Source organism: Ranitomeya variabilis, chromosome 5, assembly GCF_051348905.1.
Source record: "Ranitomeya variabilis isolate aRanVar5 chromosome 5, aRanVar5.hap1, whole genome shotgun sequence".
NCBI lineage: Eukaryota > Metazoa > Chordata > Amphibia > Anura > Dendrobatidae > Ranitomeya > Ranitomeya variabilis.
Genome location: NC_135236.1, coordinates 605,997,998 through 606,012,758, shown reverse-complemented (window position 1 = coordinate 606,012,758; position 14,761 = coordinate 605,997,998).

The window sequence follows — 14,761 nt, the reverse complement described above, 5'->3', positions numbered from 1 at the left end:
TGCTGTCTTATACTACTGGGTGCTGCCTATGGGGTGCTGTTTTATACTACAGGGTCTGCCTATGGAGTGCTGCCTTATACTACAGGGTCTGCCTATGGAGTGCTGTCTAATACTACAGGGTGATGCCATATACTACAGGGTCTGCCTGTGGGGGTGCTGCCTTATTCTACAGGGTCTGCCTATGTGGTGCTGCCTTATACTACAGGGTCTGCCTATGGGGTACTGCCTTATACTACAGGGTGTGCCTATGGAGTGCTGTCTTATACTACAAAGTCTGCCTATGGGGTGCTGCCTTATACTACAGGGTCTGCCTATGGGGTGCTGTCTTATACTACTGGGTGCTGCCTATGGGGTGCTGTGTTATACTACATGGTCTGCCTATGGAGTGCTGCCTTATACTACAGGGTCTGCCTATGGGGGTGCTGTCTAATACTACAGGGTCTGCCTATGGAGTGCTGTCTTATACTACAGGGTGCTGCCTTATTCTACAGGGTCTGTCTATGTGGTGCTGCCTTATACTACAGGGTCTGCCTATAGAGATGCTGTCTTATACTACAGGGTCTTCCTATGGAGTGCTGCCTTGTGCTATAGAGTCTGCCTATGGGTGCTGCCTTGTGCTATAGAGTCTACCTATGAGTGTGCATTATACGATATAGAGTAGGCCTATGGGGAGTGCATTATACTATATTTAGGATGATCTGATGCATTATACAATATGGAGGTCATCTAGTGGGCCATGGTACAGTGTGGGGATTGCAGTGAAGGGGCCATCATACAGTGTTGGAGCCATCAAACAGTTTGGGGGCTATTAAAGGGTCAGTATACTATGTGGGTGGTACTATACAGTGATGGGGCATTATACTGTGTATAAGAGAGCATCATTCTGTGTATAGGGGAGCTGTACAAGGGGGAGACTCGGGACATTATTAAATGATAAGTGGGCACTTATTGCTATAGGGGGACTCAGGTTACTGTAACTATCAGAGGTGCACATAGGGCAATATTACTTTCTAGAGGGCAAAATATGGGCACTGTTTTCTAGGGCACTTGCACCTGGCATTACTATATTCTAGAGGGTTACTTTAGAATTTAGAAGGCACAGAGAACCACACAGCAGATGCAGTAATAGCGACACATACAGCAGCAGCGGCTCAGCATTGGGATATCAGCAGGATGAGGAGTTTGTGTAGGTTGGGAATAGATGGTGATGGCTGGAATGTGAGAAGTGAAATGTGTCTTTGTTGTATTCTCTGTAGCCGAGTCGTGGCTGGAAGAAGTTGTCATGTCGGTCTGGGCCAGATGGAAAAGACAGGAAAAGTAAACCATTCCATCAGAAAGAATGTCAGCTGTAAGTCATTATCTGTAACTGTGCTGTGATCTCTTACATGTTCTGTAGGACTGGTATCTACCACTGACCATGTGGCGGTACTATCTATGTTGGTCTTGAAATAGAGATTATCTTCAGTAATAGCACGGTTATCTGCTGAGGTACTCCTCCACTATTATGGTGCTTCACCCAGTTGTAATCAAGGTTACCTGGTTAGGGGCCCACTCAGAAGTTTCGCCCCCCCCCAAACCAAAACCCTAGCTACTCCTCTGGCTCAATTTGAGCATCTTGGTTCTTTGTCTGTATGGAGCTGTATTTCTTGACTTTCAGCTTTTTGATTTTCATTGATTTCCACTTATTTCTCATCAGATGTTCCTGCAGTTATATCATTGTAGTTTCTTTCATTTTTCATTTCCAGTGATGTCATTATGTCATCATTTATAGCTTTAATGAATGTTACTCTGTTCCTCACTGTGATTCTGTCTGCCTTGGGATCTATGATTCTGTATATTCTGCAATTGTCACTATATCCGACAAATATTCATTCAATGGCTCTGTTTTGCAGTTTGGAGCATTTTTCTTCTGGAATAAACAAAAAAGCTTTGCAACCAAAAACTCTTAAATGATTCACCCTTGGTTTCTTACCTTGCCACAGTTCATATGGGGTTTTTTCAGTTTTCTTGAAAAAAGTCTGTTTTGCAGATAAGTAGCTGTCGTTGCTGCTTCACTGCAGTATTTCTCTGGTAGTTTGGAGTCTGTTAGCATACATCTTATCATTTCAGTCAGAGTTCTCTTTTTCCTTTCTGCTACTTCGTTCTGTTCAGGTGTGTATGGAACAGTCTTTTGATGCTCTATTCTATTCTGTCTTAAGTAGTTTTCTATTTGGCGTCCTGAAAATTCACCTCCATTATCACTTCTGATGATGATTGGCTTCCTCTGAAACTTGTTATTTGACTTTGTCACCTATCCTTCTAATTTTTCAAAAACCACATGTGAATACAATTCTTGTTATCATGTGTACATGATTTCATCTTTTCCTTTAATGTGTCTAGATGATATAATTGTTCACCTGCTTTGACATTAATTATTACCTTATCTCCCGCTAGGATTTTACAATTATCATCTTTGAATTTTACAGTAAGTCCTTTGGCTGTCAGATGCTTTACAGATAACAATCCGCCTTCTAGTCCTTGGAACATATAACACATCCTTTACTATTAATTTTGAATTATGCACAAATCTATCTGGACAAATTAGCATTCCATGTTCAATACCTTCTGCAGTTATTTTACTCCCATCTGCAAGATAAATTGCTTCCTTCTTATTTTCATCAAGTTCAGTAAAGAAGCTTTTACCACTAGTCAAGTGACTTGTTGCTCCTGAGTCAAAAACCAGCCTGACGATGACTCTTTATCAGTTACTTTAAATGTACCATTCCAGTGATCTGCATGTGGGTTAGAAATTGTGGTTTTTACTTTCTGTTTATTTTCCTTTTGGGGTAATTTCTGTTGTTACGCTTTATATAGTGCAGTCTTTCTTTAAATGTCCCTTTTTCTTACATCTGAAATATTCTCTTGTCTCTGTATTATGGGGCTTCTTGTCTGTCACTTTAAGAGCATTTTCACTATCCCTTTCAGTGGAATAGTTTGTTTGCTCTTTCCTTCTATGATATTCATCTATAAGTCTGGTCTTTACAAACGCTAGTGTAATGTCTGCTTCAGGTCTTGTCTCTAGTGCATTTATCAGAGCAGTGTATAAATCTGGTAAACTGCACAATAATATTGCTGCTATATGGCTTTCCTTAATGTCTTCGCTGACTGATCTGAGCTGTTACCACCTCCATCATGGAGTTTATATGCTCCTGCATGTCTTTCCTTGCACTTAATCTAATCTTGTAAAGTTTTCTTATCAGGAATGGTTTGTGATTTAAGATGGATCTATCACGTAGCTTTCTCAATGCTTTCCACATTCCCTTTTGCTGTATTCTCATTCCTTATGTGGATTAAGTGATCATTCTCCACTAATAAGCTGATTGTAGCTCTTGCTTGTCTCTTTTTCTTATCCCATGTCTGATTAATATCATTGGGTCTGTCTGTAGTGATTACCTTCCATAAGTCATCTTTAGACAATAACATCTCCACTTTGAACTTCCATAACTTATAGTACTCATATAGTTCAGCTTAGCTACTGTGAGTCTCAGCTCTGAACTGCTGCTCATATTTAACTTATTTGTCTTACTTGTTTGGAGAGAGTTGCTCTCAAGTATTCTTTTGCATTCACCAAGTCCTTTTGTCTTCTTTGCTGGGCAAATAACCTGTTGCATTGTTTGATCGCAGAAGAAACTTGTGAGAGTAGATTACAGTATATGCGGTAATTCAACTTATATCTACACACGAGGTACATGCATCAGCTTCTTAATACAGCAAAACAGGAAGTCTAAAAGACCTTTTCACAAGAGAGAAAGTATATCCAAAGTACAAGTATATGCATTACATTCAACTAAGCATATAACAGTAACAACATCGCCATCTACTGTCAGAAAAGTGTAAACTCCTCCTGCACGCAAATAAGTCTGTATCTGTTACATATCTGCCAAGACAGCACTGCAGCTTCCAACAATCAGTGTGTTTTACAAAATCCTATGACACTTATTCCCGCAATAAAGACAGAAGCCTGGAACCAGAAAAAAGGATGCTGCTTAATTTAGAGCAGCTTGTAGCACAGACTTTGGGCTGTCAATGTTGCAGCTTATCTGCAAAAATGACTAATAGAGTGATTTAGCAAAATGATTATACTGCAGAGTATTGAACTATAAAACTTTTTTGTGAAACTGGTGGTATGCTAAAAGGTAACACATGTTACCTTTGACTAGAGGTGGATGCAAGGCTGATCTTTTGATAGTATTCATATCACTGTTCGTAATTAGGCTTTTGTGACATCCACTGCATACACAGTAGTAGTTGAAGATGCGGTGAGTACACCTTACTTAAAAGGACCTTATTCGCAAGTGCTACTTTAAAGCTATTTTTTTATTACTTGCTAAAAGTGACATTTTAGAAAATTATGTTACTTACCTGCTGAAATCATTTTTTTTCTTCTCTATGCCTAACTTACCCAGGCTCCTTTTTACCTCTACCCTCCCTTTTTTCCCTTCTATTTATCCATCTTTCCCGATGTAACAGACTATATCTGGGGTTAAAGCGGCCTAGGCTTGATTATACCCTGGGTATATTATGGCCTAGACCAATTTATGCTCCGGGGTATAAATTGGCCTAGGCCATTTCATACACTCTCATGCCAGATTGTGCCCCTTTTGAAATCAGCACTGAGTGATATAACACAAGAATTACTTAATTTTTTACAATCTTAAGGGGGGTCAGGATTGAGCAAGTCATCTTTTAACTTTGTGGAACTCTAACTCTCAGTCATTACCACAAACCTGACACATCTGTAGACTTCTCAGTCACATTGTATTGTAAGATCAATCATGTGATTAACAACACACATACCTACCCACTACATATAAGTTAGTTTTAGGTTATTAAAAAATGTAATCTAAAATCTATCTCATTTACAAGTGCTCATAAAATCGAAAATAGAGTGGTATGTTGGAGCCTAGAGGGGTAAAAAATGGCATATAAAATTTTGACTTTTTGGATATTATTATTTATTATTAATATAACGCCATTTATTCCATGGTGCTTTACATGTGAGAAGGGGTGTACGTAATCAAAATAAGTACAGTAATCTTAGATTACCATAATTGCAGTAATCCTAGGCACTAGAATAAATACACAAAACACATTATTTTGGTTGTCAAAATGGCCACAGCTTTATTTAAATCACAAGATTAAACAATCACAGTAGGAGTCAGGTGAAGTGCTAGTACATTGGGATTCACATGTGCAGTGATACCTCCAGCTTTCTGACATACAGCACCAGGAGAGGCAGCCATAAAGGGGCAGCACGCACTGGCTTGCAATTCACTCAGAGCCAGTAAACCTTCAGGGAACCAATAACCCTATTATCCTCACTTTTGTGCTTAACCACTGTGCCCGCCCCGATTGATGTTACCATTACAACGTCCTTGAGGCTGGCCACCAAAGCTGAGCCTGTTCACCACCATGAGGTTTTACATCCTCTATTGGTTGAAATGAGTCCTCCTTAACTTGTCTGCAACTTCCACCTGACTCCTAAACCGCAAAGCTGTGACAGGTTATGAATTCTAAGTCACAATTGACTCCTTTTTTTTTAAATACATCACTTTTGTAAACTTATAAACTAGAAGTTCCTGCAAAAAAGCATTAAGGGGACTAAGTTTGGCAAACTTCCGACTCAAAAAGAGTCATCCTACAGCGCTCAGGAAAGGAAAAAAACCCTGTGGAGGAAACCTCTAGGGAACCATGGCTGAAGGATTGCCCTTCCCTTGGGCTTAGAAGGTTAATGTTAACTCTTTGGAGCCATGATAACATTGAACCTGCTACAAGATATACAATGGCAAATTTAAAAAATAATAAAGCATTCATGATTATACAAGTTATAATTAAAACATTTTAGGACAGTGATTATAAATAGGGTAGGAGGGCGGGTAAAGTTTCCTCCAGTTCCTCCTGTGCGAGAAAGAGGGAGAGAGAGCCAGCATTACATCCTCTATATAAGCCCCACTCTCCTCACAGTAACCCACCAGGCACAGACATACTGAGCTCCTTCCTCTTAAAGCAACATCACTATTGCTTAAAATCTACACTGCTATACAAACAAAGCTGCAGGAGTTAAAGATCCACCCCTCCCAAAGTTATGTCCTCCTCTGCCTAGTGCTTCAGTGGTTTCTTGGCTTTTTGGATATGGGATGGACCCCGCTCCATCCTAACACCACCATAACTACAGTAAACATAGGCACTAGAATAAATACACAAAACACATTATGTTAGTTGTCAAAATGGCCACAGCTTTATTTAACTTACAGGATTAAACAATTACAGTAGGAGTCAGGTGAAGTGCTAGTAAATTGGGATTCACAAGTACTGTGATATCCCCCAGCTGTCTGACATACAGCACCAGGACAGACGGCCATAAAGGGGTGGCACACACTGGCTTACCATTCAAGCAGAGTCAGTAAACTTTCAGGGCACCAATGACCCTATTATCCTCACTCCTGTGCTTAACCACTGTGCCCACCCCGATTGACGTTACCATTACAATGTCCTTGAGGCTGGCCAATAAAGCCGAGCCTGTTCACCACCATGAGGTTTTACATACTCTATTAGTTAAAATGAGTCCACCTTAACTTGTCTGCAACTTATACCTGACTCCTAAACCATCACAAACGAGGCCATTTGACATGTTGAATGGACTCAACCCCCATCAACTATGCCTAATACAGCCATCGACCAGTTCTACATGCTATGGAAAGACTGTGCATTCAAGTACCAAAATTCCAGGGCTACGACAGATTAATTTTATCAATGCAACTCTACAAAATGATGATCAATAATAAGGTAATTACTTCAAAATAGCAGTCACCCCCTATTCATTATAAGGCCTTGATAGCATCTTCTCCCACCCCAAATTATGATGCTATCGGGTACTGAGCATCCTCTGCCACCTCCCAATTCATGACAAGTCCCTGACAGCATCTTCTCCCACCTTTCAGTTAATTATAAAGGGTCCTATGCACCTCACCCCCTCCTCTCCCTCTCCCCAATAAATTTTAAGTCCCCCAATAGCATCACAATAAATTGTGAAATGGGGAGGACGCTGTCAGGGGCTTAGCACCTTCCTCCACCACCCAATTAATTTTACATCCATATCTAAAGTCCTCCATGCCCTCCTTCTTTTCATCAGTCCATTTTAAGTCCCCCTTCCTCCCATCCCAATCCCCCACACCCCTCATTGTCCTCATCCCCCCTGCATCCCATCATTGTCCTTTCTCCCACCTCCAACATTGCCCTCTCCATCATTACCTTCTCCACCACCCCATCATTGCCCTCCCCACTAGGGTTGAGCGAAACAGATCGTACATTTTCAAAAGTCGCCGACTTTCTGCAAAGTCGGGTTTCATGAAACCCGACCCGATCCCACTGTGGGATCGGCCATGCGGTCGGCGATCTTCGCGCCAAAGTCGCGTTTCATATGACGCCTTCCCCGCCATTTTTTCAGTCAATGAAGGAGTGTGGGCAGCGTGATGACATAGGTTCCGGCTTGCTTTGTGCGGTGTCACAGGGGGTAAAACCGCCATCTTAACGTTTGGGATATAGGGAGGAGGAGGAGGAGGAAGAGGAAAAAAAAAAAATCCCCATTGACCTGCATTGGGTTTCGTGTTTCGGTTGGCCCCTGACTTTTCACAATAATCGGCTGATTTCACACAATCCGACTTTCGAGACAGTCGGGTTTCACGAGACCCGACTCGATCCTAAAAAAGCAAAAGTCGCTCAACCCTACTCCCCACCACCCCAATCAATGCCCTCCCCACCACCCCAATTAATGCCCTCCTCCATCACATCCATCATTGCTCCCTCAACCACCTCCATCACTACCTTGTCCACCACCTCCATCATTGCCTTTTCCCCCACAACCCCATCAGTGCCTTTCCACCACCCTCATAATTGACTTCTCCCCCACCACCCCATCCTTGCTCTTTCCACCACCTATAGCATCGCTTTCTCCCCACCACACACACCATTGCCCTTTTCAGCACCATAATTGTCCTTACAACAACCACCATCATGCCTCCTCCCCCTTCACCCCCACCATTGCCCTTTCAACCACATCAATCATTGCCTTCTCCCCACCACCCCTATCATTGCCCTTTCCACCACCTCCATCATTGCCCTTTCCACCACCTCCATCATTGCTTTGTCCCACCACCACCCTCATTGCCCTTTCCACCATCACCATCATTTCCTCCTCCCCCACCACCACCATCATTGCCCTTTCCACCACCATCATTGCCTCCTCCCCCATCACCCCCATTATTGCCCTTTCCATCACCTTCATTATTGCTTCCTCCCCACCACCCCATCATTGCCCTTTCAACCACCATCATTGCCTCCTCCCCCACCACACACATCATTGCCCTTTCCACCACCTCATCATTGCTTCATCCCCCACCACCCCATCATTGTTCTTTCCACCATCACCATCATTGCCTTCTCTCTATCACCCCATCATTGCCCTCTACACACACATACCAGTCACCTCTCTGCACGTTCCTTGCAGCCACACACAGACACATACAGACACAGCACCACTCATCTCTCAGCATGTTCTCCGGCATCCGTAACATTTTTTCCGCTGGTAGCTTTCTCTCTGTCACAGCTGCGTGCTGTATGCTGATGTCATCCAGTCATGCTGCTGTATCAAACAGGAAGAGCAGGCATGGGCAGGAATCAGGATGGATCCATGCAGCTCCTCTCCACTGCCATTTTGTAGGCAGGGGAGCTGCAGGAATCGCTCCCTGCCCATTGCACATGAGGGCAATTTGGAAAGGGGCCCCTCGGGCTAGATTGCCCTCTGAGTCAGCCGCCCTGTAGGGCCCCCCCCTCCACCTCCAGGTCATTTGGTGTGTCCACCCCTGACTGTACCACATAACAGCCTTATACTGAAGATATAGAAGCAAGATCTAGGGGAAACTATATGCAGATGGGTAAGAAGTTGTCTAAATGACAGGAAATACAGAGCTATCATAAATGGTATAGTCTCTAAATGGGATAAAGTCAGCAGTGGGGTACCTCAAGGATCTGTGCTAGGAGAAATTTTTTTAAACTTTTATTAATGACCTTGTGGATGGGATTGAGAGTAAAGTATCAGTCTTTTCTGATGACACCAAACTATGTATTTAAAACTGGATTGTTGCACTTGGTTAAGGAACTTTACTATGATTCTGCATATTCTTTAATTAAATAAGATAATAGTAAGGTAAAAATAAACCTTTTGACGAGTAGGTTCTTATTAGCTATTTGGATTATTACCATCATACTTCCTTTAGTCAAATGAATTTGAACAATGTTTAAAACCTAAGTTATGTGTACCAAATGTACTTTCTCCACAGTAATCACTTCCCTCTTTAAATAACTTAATCCTAAAATCAAGTTATACAGAACTGTTCACTATTCAGCCTATTAATCCAACAATCTTTGAAATAATAAATGACTTATTCATGAAGTGAACGACAATTTAAATGTAAGGCAGCACTTATTGCAGATCAGAGATATTTACAATATTTAAAAAATTCATTACAAAGATTCAGTTAAAGCTCATAGTCAGAAATTTTTCTATAGTATAGGTAACATATTTACTTAGTAATTACTATTCACCTTGTATTATAGCACAAAGTGGTAAAACTTCTAGGTTGTCCAGAGACTATGTAAGCAATCCTTAATGATTGTAGAGGCAAAAATAAAAATAAACACACAAATGTAGGAATCAAAGTATTTGAAACTAAAACATAATATTTATTCAATTACATTTATATTTTATGTTATACTATTGGAAGTACCTGACTTTGCACGGGTCTATTTTGTGTAACAGTTGTTTGTGTGTGTGGTTAAAAAGTTAATTTGCTTTTGTTATTAAGCCAACATATATAAGAAGCATTTTGATGTGATTAGCTGTTTTGTGCAGAACTTTTACATCTCTCTAGTGTTGTCCTGGACAATTTTGTTGAATATTTAGTTTGCTATTAGCTTTTTTACTTTTGTCTTTCATTTTTTTGAGAATATGGTGAGAATGGTAAGTAGTGTTGAGCGATACCGTCCGATACTTGAAAGTATCGGTATCGGAAAGTATCGGCCGATACCGGCAAAGTATCGGATCTAATCCGATACCGATACCCGATACCAATACAAGTCAATGGGACTCAAGTATCGGACGGTATCCTGTATGGTTCCCAGGGTCTGAAGGAGAGGAAACTCTCCTTCAGGCCCTGGGATCCATATCAATGTGTAAAAGAAAGAATTAAAATAAAAAATAGGGATATACTCACCCTCTGACGCGCCCTGGACACGACCAATCACAAAGCCGTGACGTCACCTAAGGTCTTTCAAGCGCTTGAAATACCTTAGAAGACGTCCGCAGCTTCTGATTGGTCGCGTAGCGGTCGCGTGACCGCTACGCGACCAATCACAAAGCCATGACGTCACCTAAGGTCTTTCAAGCGCTTGAAAGACCTTAGGTGACGTCACTGCTTTGTGATTGGTCACGTAGCGGTCACGCGACTGCTACGGACCAATCAGAGCGCCGTGACATCATCTAAGGCCCTTCAAGCGCGCATTCTTAGGTACAACGGCTCCCGGTTACGGCGGTAAAGTCCAGGGGCTGCCGGAGAGGTGAGTATATCCCTATTTTTTATTTTAATTCTTTCTTTTACACATTGATATTAATCCCGATACCGATTCCCGATACCACAAAAGTATCGGATCTCGGTATCGGAATTCCGATACCGCAAGTATCGGCCGATACCCGATACTTGCGGTATCGGAATGCTCAACACTAATGGTAAGTCATCAAGAGCGGAAAAGCTGCAAAATTTTCTGAATCACATGATTACCTATGTGCCAAACTTGTCACAGATTGGTTTAGTCATTTGACAGGAAATTCATTTTTGCTTTTTGCTTTTGTATTCTTTCTTTTCAAATAGGTTAAAAATGAAACTGGGCCTGGAGAGCAGAAAACCTTCAAAATGCCTGATTTAACTATGTGACAAATTTGGTGCAAATTGGTCCAGTCATTTGGCCATCATTAAAGAACAGACAACATTAATATATATATATACATATACATATATACATGTATATTGTGACAGAGTCACTGGTGAAGTGATGGAGGGGAGATACGTGTCACTGTGCATGATTGCAACAGTTATGTGAAACCAGATTAATTTCCACAAGCACTGCGTGCTGGGACAGTATATATAAAATTATATAATGTGCTGGTTTTAGTGGACATTCATAGAGCGTGAGGGAGCATATCCACGTATCTCTTCCTGAAAAACTGCCAGGACCTGTGTGATGTCAGGATCATGTGATCAGTCAGGGCTAAAGGTACCTTCACACTAAGCGACGCTGCAGCGATACAGACAACGATACCGATCACTGCAGCGTCGCTGTTTGGTCGCTGGAGAGCTGTCACACAGACAGCTCTCCAGCGAGCAACTATGCTGAGGTCCCCGGGTAACCAGGGTAAACATCGGGTTGCTAAGCGCAGGGCCGCGCTTAGTAACACGATGTTTACCCTGGTTACCAGTGTAAAATGTAAAAAAACAAACAGTACATACTCACCTTCGCGTCCCTCGGCGTCCGCTTCCTGCACTGACTGTGAGTGCCGACCCTAACAGCAGAGCGGTGACGTCACCGCTGTGCTGTGCTTTCACTTTACGGCCGGCGCTCAGTCAGTGCAGGAAGCGGACGCCGGGGGACGCGAAGGTGAGTATGTACTGTTTGTTTTTTTACATTTTACACTGGTAACCAGGGTAAACATCGGGTTACTAAGCGCGGCCCTGCGCTTAGTAACCCGATATTTACCCTGGTTACCATTGTAAAACATCGCTGGTATCGTTGCTTTTGCTGTCAAACACAACGATACACGGCGATCTGACGACCAAATAAAGTTCTGAACTTTAACCAACGACCAGCGATATCACAGCAGGATCCTGATCGCTGCTGCCTGTCAAACTCAACGATATCACTAGCCAGGACGCTGCAACATCACAGATTGCTAGCGATATCGTTTAGTGTGAAGGTACCTTTAAATAGCTGACTGGCAGAGCTTCCAGTGTTCAGTGGTTCCTGGAGAGATAAGACTCCAGGGAGTTGTGTGCCCTAACTGAACCATGCACATTGCTGTGTGTTAGTGGTCTGATCCTGCTAGGAAAAAGGACTATGTGTTCTTTCTTTTGTTTCTTTGATTTGCTGTTTTGCCTGGAAGGCTGTGTTTACTTTTAAGCTTGATTTATGTTGCTACAATAAAGCAAGCACTTTCTTACAGAGATGATGTTCCAGAGATACCTCTGCGTCCAGCTAAGTGAGGAACTCTACCACTATATATGTATGTACATACACTGCTCACAAAAATAAAGGGAACATTTAAACAACAGAATATAACTCCAAGTAAATCAAATTTCTGTGATATCAAACTGTCCACTTAGGAAGCAACACTGTTTGACAATCAATTTCACATGCTGTTGTGCAAATGGAGTAGACAACAGATGGAAATTATTGGCAATTATCAAGACACACTCAATGAGATGTGGAGGGGGCATTAGGAGCTCAACAACCCAGCCTCAGGACCGCTACCTCAGCCTTTTTTGCATGGAGGAACAGGAGGAGCACTGCCAGAGCCCTGCAAAATGACATCCCACAGGCCACAAATGTGCAGGTGTCTGCACAAACGGTTAGAAACCGACTCCATGAGGATGGTCTGAGTGCTCGACGTCCACAGATGGGGGTTGTGCTCACAGCCCAACACCATGCAGAATGCTTGGCATTTGCCACAGAATACCAGGATTGGCAAATTCGCCATTGAAAAATGAAAGCGGGTTCACACTAAGCACATGTGACAGATGTGACAGAGTCTGGAGATGCCATGGAGAGCGATCTGCTGCCTGCAACATCCTTCAGCATGAACAGTTTGGCAGTGGGTCAGTAATGGCGTGGGGTGGCATTTCTTTGTAGGGCCAAACAGCCCTCCATATGCTTGTGATAGAAATATATATATCATGTAGATCTCACTTGCATGTATACCCCTCTATAATCATATATACTCATATGCTCACAGCTAATATATACATTATAATAAATGGTTTAAAATGGCTGACACGAACTGATATAAGCCAGACAGATCATATGGGGTTTTCCATCCCAAAAAGCGGAAGTTGGGTCAGATGTCTGAAATAATGCCTAGAATATAGCTGAATCTTGCTGAAACGGCAGACCAACAGTGTCAGATGTCTCAATTCTGTCCTACATGCAGAGAGCTCAATTTTAGTTGCTTAATCAGCTTAATCAGCAGTCATATGAGCATTAATCACAATATTCCATATATGTTTAGATAACCAATGACAGAGGAGCTAGACAATATGGTAATTAACTAACCACCCCTGACAACCCCTAACCACTCCTTTCTATGTGAAAATATAAAACTATGTATGTACAATAAAGTACCAGTATTGATGGAATGTTGTTCTGTCACAGTTGTGTACAGTCCATTCTTGATGAGCACTCAAAATACTCAGTTTAATTGGGAGTGGCCGCAGCACACACAGAGGGATAAATTTATCCAACCCAAATATTTCCATAACAGAATGGCCCCCAACAGCGAGGCATGGATGAAACGCACACGGGGACCCACTACTGACCGGAAAGAAGGAGGTGTTGCCACGGCCTTGGCACAGGGGCAGGAGACTGCGCAGCTCCATAAGTAAGGTAAGAAAATGTTATCATCTTACCTGAAAGTCCCCTGTGCCCGGTCCTTGTCTATGCCTCTTGCCGGTCAGGTGTGGTCACCAATTCCCAGGTAGTGTAAAAAATCCGTAGCCACGAATCCAAACCCTGGGAGGTGTCTGCTGTGTGCCATGTATGTGTTATGTGTTTGAGTAAAATCCGGGAGAGGAAGGAAAAAGTGACTTTTGCTTGTGGTTGCTGGGTAACAGACCGCAGGAGGTCAAATCGCTCGATAAGTTATTGCAGGATTCCCGTGCATAGGAGGAACAGGTAGAGTTCCGGGGCAGGTAGTCCCATGTTCCAGGCACGGGTAGTGATAACTTAGAGGGCTACTGCAGATTCCCGTAGTGCCGGCGATCCAGTCAGGACGTCCGGACCGGGGTGGTAGATTTCCCGCTTGTTGTGGTTCTCACTCAGGCGGCCCGGGCACAGGTGTGCTCAGTGCGATTGGCAGTAGTCTGTTTCCCAGAGCAGTTAGCAACCTGCATGTGTCACAGAATTAAAAAGGCGTTATAATAGATGAATGTGGTTAAAATCTGCGCTGCTGTAACAAATAATGAATCCAGATATAGTTATAAGGTGTTCGGGTGGTTTATTCAACGCGTTTCGAAGCTCATGGCTTCTTCTTCAGGAAGTTTCCACACAAAGATATGGCACATCGTACTGTTGCCTCGCTTATATACATACAAAATTCAAAAAACGGCGCCAAACAATCTAGCAATCAGCAATCTAACATCAGCAAACTTCCCCTATTTTCCATTCTACGTCATGCCACTCCGCAGCTTGAAGTCTGCCATTCTAATGAATTTCATGTACTTTATACCTTCCAAAAATCTTCACATACTTAACACCTTTGTGTTCTGCCACTAACTAGGGTCTGTTTTCTCATTAGGAAGTAAAAAGACTTTCCTGTTGCTCGGCCACTTTATTCCCCATGGCAAAAGCAAAAAAAATGAAAAACACACAAAAATGAAAAAAAAAAACAGTACTAAGAAAA